This window comes from Carya illinoinensis, chromosome 1, assembly GCF_018687715.1.
Source record: "Carya illinoinensis cultivar Pawnee chromosome 1, C.illinoinensisPawnee_v1, whole genome shotgun sequence".
Lineage (NCBI taxonomy): Eukaryota > Viridiplantae > Streptophyta > Magnoliopsida > Fagales > Juglandaceae > Carya > Carya illinoinensis.
Window position 1 is genome coordinate 1,406,421 of NC_056752.1, and position 6,125 is coordinate 1,412,545.

A 6,125-nucleotide genomic window follows, 5' to 3' on the forward strand; every position below is an offset into this window, starting at 1 on the left:
GCCTAAATGCAACGTCATTCATTATATCAGTTTTCTCTCAATCTGATACTTACCAAAAATAATAATAATAATAATAATAATAAATTCCAACTTGGACCACTTCATCTTTGGGACCACTCCATTGTGACTACTCAACCTTTTCTACCCCACGAGCTTGGTGGAATAATTAATGTACAAGTCAAAGTCTTTCTTTGATTGGCATCAAATTTATTCCATTCTCATATACCCATAAACACTGAAAAAGTAGCAATCCCTCTACCAGAAAATCGATGGAAGTTCTTCCCTCTCATAAGCTTCTTTCCCGATTCTGTCTTCTCTTACCTCTCCATATCACCTCACTTCTGCTTCTCTCTTCATCTTACTCTCCTCCTAATAATTACTTCATCAATTGTGGAGCGCACTCCAACACCAATGTCGATACCCGAATCTTCGTTGGCGACCAAGGTTTCTTAGTTGGAAAGGGTGAAGCTATCAAAAATAGCAACTCATCAGCAAGCACTTCACCTCTCTATCGAGTGGCAAGAATTTTCCGACACCAGGCTTCATATAAGTTCGACATCAACCAGAATGGTATATACATTATACGCCTTCATTTCTTTGTTTTCATGTCACCGTATACTGATCGTTCTATTCCTCGGTTTAATGTTTCGGCTTCTGGGTTTTCACTTTTGATGAACTATAGCTTCCAAAACGTTACTAATTTTTTGAAGATTGAGGAATTCTTGCTCACCATCCCAAAAGGTGAATTTAAAATCAATTTCGTACCTTACGAGCCATCTTTGGCTTTCGTGAATGCCATAGAAGTCGTTCTTGGCCCCGAGAGCCTCATCCCCGATAAGGTCCCTCACATTACATCTCAAGGAGCTAAGAGTGACTACAGTGGTTTGAGAACCAAGGTTCTTCATAAAATCCATAGGATTGATGTTGGAGGTTCTGCATCCAAGCTCGATGAGTTATGGAGGAATTGGGATTCAGATGATAAATACCTATACCCAAAAGATGCCATGTATCAATACAAATTCGAAACGCCTTATGACCAGGCCAAAAGGATCCCCAAGTATATTACCCCAGCTTTTGTGTATCAGACAATCAGACAATTGAATATAAGCAACAACTCCAGTTTACCAAAGGTAAGTTGGAGTTTTCCTGTCAATAAGAATTCTAACAACTTTCTTCGAGTCCATGTCTCCGGCATAATAAGTGTAAGTACACTTAATGACTGGTGGTTCAATCTCTCTATCAATAGAAATTTTAGTAAGGAGATGAATCCTTACGGTATAACAGAGAGGATCGGCGTGGATCCATTTCACATCGATTTTGTGGTTGATTCAGATGGGTTGGGATTTGTGAATGCTAGTATCATAATCGGCCAAATGGAGGGCTCTTGGATATATAATGCCCTTTTGACTGGGTTGGAGATTCTTGAGGTAGTGAATGAGTCGGGTTTCATTCCTCCTAGGGAAATTGTAGTAGGGAAAAAGAAACTTTCCCCTGCTATAATTGGTTCTACATGTATTGGGGCGTTTTTCATTTTGGTAATATTGGTGGTGTTGGGTTTGAAATTCAGGAAACTAGGGCATGATAAGATTTTGGGTGGGTTTAGTTCGAAAAACAGGTTGACTCAAAGAGGTCCTAATGCTTCCCTTGTCGATCCTAGTCTAAAGCTTAGTTTAAGGGTACCTTTTTCTGAAATACTGGGTGCAACGAGGAACTTCGATGCCGAGTTATTGATTGGTGAGGGTGGATTCGGGAAAGTGTACAAAGGAACTCTTAAAAATGGCACCAAAGTGGCTGTGAAACGAAGTGATCCACGACATGGGCAGGGTCTAGAGGAATTCCAAACGGAGATCATGGTGTTGTCTCGGATTCATCATCGCCATCTTGTTTCTCTGATTGGATATTGCGATGAACACCGTGAGATGATATTGGTTTACGAGTTCATGGAAAATGGGATTTTAAGAGACCACCTCTATCATTTAGATGACAATTCCGGGAAGTCAACTTCAGTGTCTGAATTATCTTGGGAGCAAAGATTAAAAATCTGCATTGGTGCAGCAAAGGGCCTACACTATCTACACACTGGCCCGGCTGGAGGAATCATTCACCGTGACATGAAGCCAACAAACATTCTACTTGATAAACATTATGTGGCTAAAGTTGCCGATTTCGGAATTTCAAAATCTGGCCTTCCCGATCAAGACAACTTCACCATGGGTGTAAAGGGTAGCTTTGGTTATCTTGATCCAGAATACATTAAAACCCTACACTTGACAGAGAAATCTGATGTATACTCCTTTGGAGTTGTGCTTCTTGAAGTTCTTTGTGCTAGACCGGCTATCATATCGTCATCTCGGCTGGATGAGGTGAACTTAGCAGAATGGGGGATACTGTGGCAAAAGAAAGGCCAACTCGAGAAGATTATTGATCCGATGCTTGTTGGTAACATTAAGTCAAGTTCATTGCGAGTATTTGGTGATACTGTAGAAATGTGTTTGAAGGCATTTAGTATTGAGAGGCCGACTATGCAGGATGTGTTATATTACCTAAATTATGCACTGTAACTTCAAGAAACTGGGATGCCCAAAGAGCCATTTGAAGACAGCACGACGACTACCATAACTTCATTGGATTTGCAGTTTCCGGTTGTTTTGAACTTTCCTGTTCATGAAGATGATGATGCACCCAATAGAGGGGATGATAGTTCTAATTTAGAGATTAGTGAAGCTTAAGTCCATTGGTTTGGGTAAGTACTGTCAGGTTTGCATTAACACCTGAATTCATAGCAATAACTTTTATTAATGGTTGTTTCAAGGCATGTTAAAGCCGCTTTCTTTAAAACAATATTTGCTACCACTAGTCACGGTATGCATACAGATTACAAGTGAATTTACCTCCAAGATATAATGAAATGTAGAATAAGTTTGTTTGTTTAACTGCATTACGCCCATACAAAATTAGACCTAAATGCCTTGAGATTCTACTATTCAACTAAAAGATTAGAAATCTATTATCTGCAGAATAAATAGATCTTAACAACAAGTTTTGAAGAAAAGAAAATTAGTGGAAGAGAGAGAATTTTAAAATTGCCTTGTAAGATTTTTCAATTAGTAAGCTAATGTGTTGATTTATAAATGACCAAAAGATGTGAATTAAAAGTTATTCCGTTTGGTTTTGTTGAAATCGATTACCAACATGTATATATATTATACCTACTGCCAAGTAACACGAATTGTACCAGGTCCAACGATTGTGTGCATGTTCACCTACTAGATTGGATTGGTTCGAATCTAGCCAACACGTCCTTCAAGAAAATTTTTCATCAAGAGTGCTTGAGCTGGTGGGTTGCATGCCTCGTGGACCTGCTGCAAGGCGCTGGTTGTGCCCTGCGTCTTGGGCTGGTTGGCCGCCTGCAAGCCTCAGGTCCGTATGGAGTCATCCTCTTAATGAAGGATACAAGGGTGTGGTTTGAATTCCTTCCCACTTGTTCAAATCTAAGACTTGATTTAGATAGTGAGTTGAAAGTTGAATAAAATATTATTAGAATATTATTTTTAAATATTATTTTTTATTTGAAATTTGAAAAGGTTAAATTGTTTATTGTATTTTGTTTGAAAGTTTGAGAAAATTATAATGATGAGATGAGATGAAATAAGTTGAAATTATTTTAATATCCAAACTAGGCCTAATTGTTCTACACCACTAAGCCAAACATCTACTTTGACTTGTAATATAGACCCATTTTATTATAACTATAAGCCATATAGCTCATAAATTTTCCATAATTCATCTCTTTTCAAAATAATTCATAATTTTTAAAATAAATTTTAAATATTATTAATAATATATATAATTATAATTAATTTGAAAATATTTCCAACAACTATTGTGATGAATTTTTTGTTGGCCTTCTCAATGTCGAAGACTCGAAAGTTAGTCTAATTGAGTTCTAATAAAATGGGATAAACTCCATTTGAAAATTTGATCCAAAAAAATGAGAAAAGTAGAGAACTAGCCCCGCGAGACCCTCAAGCCTCCACTTGAGTGAGCTTCACACCTGATATCCCTCTAACTAAGCTAAGGGTGAAAACTGACCATATTGGCTTGGTTTTTGACTAAAATCGATGCCGACTGATGTAGGGGATTTGCATGGAAGAACTGACAAGACCGACTGATGGGAAAGAAAAATACTGGTCGTACCAACTACGGCGGTTCTCCGTCCCCCTAGCAGCGAGGTTCATCTGAGAGTGTAGAGAGAAAAAGTGTTGCAGTCTGGGAGAGGAGAGAGAGAGAGAATGAGACAAAACGGAGAAGAAGAGGGGAGAGGAAGAAGATGAGCTCAAATCGAAATGACGCCATTTGGTTTAAAATCAAATGACATCGTTTCACTTATATATTTTATAAAATATATTACATATAAAACGACGGGCATCGTTTCACTTTAAATTTAAGTGGAACAGTGTCATTTTAAATACGATATATATATATATATATATTTATTTAATCAGCCGGTTCGGCAGTTTGAACTAGGTTTAAACCAAGACTGAACCGGCTGATGTCGATTTTAAGGAATTTCTACTGTTGGCAAATTGGTTCCATGCTTTGGCAGTCTATTTGTGTCGATGCCAGCCGGTTTCATCGTTAGTTGTACAGCACTACCTCTAAGCGTATTGTTGGTTTTCTGTTAGGGGTTATTTGGAAGATGGGATCATCTCATCTCATTTTATTTCTAAACATAATTTAAATATAGACATTTCTCAATTGTAATTTTTCAACTTTTTTATCTAATTATTACAATTTTTCCAAACTTACAAACAAAACACAAAAAATAATATAACTTTTTCAAATATCAAAACAAAAATAATATTAAAAAATTATATTCTAACAATATTTTAATTTTAAAATATTTGTATTCAACTTTTTTTCTCTAATTTTTCAAAAACCTATAAAACATCATAACTCAAATTATTTCACTAATATTCCAAAATCATTTCACTATTATTCACAGATTTCTTATCTCATCTCATTTCCCTAGCATCGCCTTAAGATTTTCAACCACATATGTCTTCATTTTGATGCCAAAACATTATGTTGTTACAATATTATTTTATATGTCTATCTAGATCTGTCTTATTTGAGATCTTTATTTTAAGAAATTTGAGAGAGAAGACTGACATGGTTCTTTTAGGCTAAGCAACTACAGTTGGGGGCTATTTTTATGAGCAATGATGTACGTACAATTTTTTTTATAACTCTTTATACAACTATTTTAAATTAAAAGTATTTTTTGTAAAAAACGATGCTATTTTTATTAGTTAGTTTATAAAAATATCTCTTATTTAAAATAGAATTACATAAAAAAATGTTGAAAAGCATTATGTGTATCGTTTTTTTATAAGATCGCAGGAAAGGATTAATAAGATTATATCCAATACGCACAAAAACAGAAAAAAAGGTTATAAGAAGAGAGAGATACTCCCACGTCATGGCTCATCTCTTATTATTATTATTATTATTATTATTATTATTATTATTATTTTTTGGACTGATGCTTTTTTTTTTTTTTTTTTTTTTAAGCTAACTTGTCTAATATTTCAGCATTAGTGCGGCCTTCCATTTGAAATCAATTATTGATAGGGAAATTAGAGAGCATGCTGTTCAAATCTTGGCTCGCCTCTCTTGAAGGTTTGGACCGTCGTATTCTTTTCATATATATAACGCAATAACCGCTAAAATCAAACCTTTTTTCAAGTTTTTCAACCACTTTGGATCTATTTATTTATTCTAAGAAAACCCACTTACAAATGTTTCTCATATTGGGCTGGGCACGATTTTGGAGTGTGCAAATCTTACGTACTTTATTTGAAAAATATTAGATAAATACAAGATCTAAATGAAAAAAATTAATTTTTTTAATAATAAACACCACTTTTTTTTGAAGAGAGTGCACAAAATTTATATATCCTAGCATTACTCCATCACTGCCCTTTTTTATGAAATTGGTGGAATGATATTTATATTTCCAAGTCATTGTCTTTCTTTAAGAATTCCACTACGATGCATGAATATCCATGATGACTTTCATTCATGATCGTTACCCTCACCTTAATTTATTCTATTCTCAGAAA

General features: G+C 35.2%; 1 pseudogene; it reads left to right on the forward strand.

Annotated features, from left to right (window-relative positions):
* Positions 1 to 205: 205 nt before the first annotated feature.
* Positions 206 to 3,583, forward strand: LOC122304839 (annotated as a pseudogene).
* Positions 3,584 to 6,125: the final 2,542 nt, after the last annotated feature.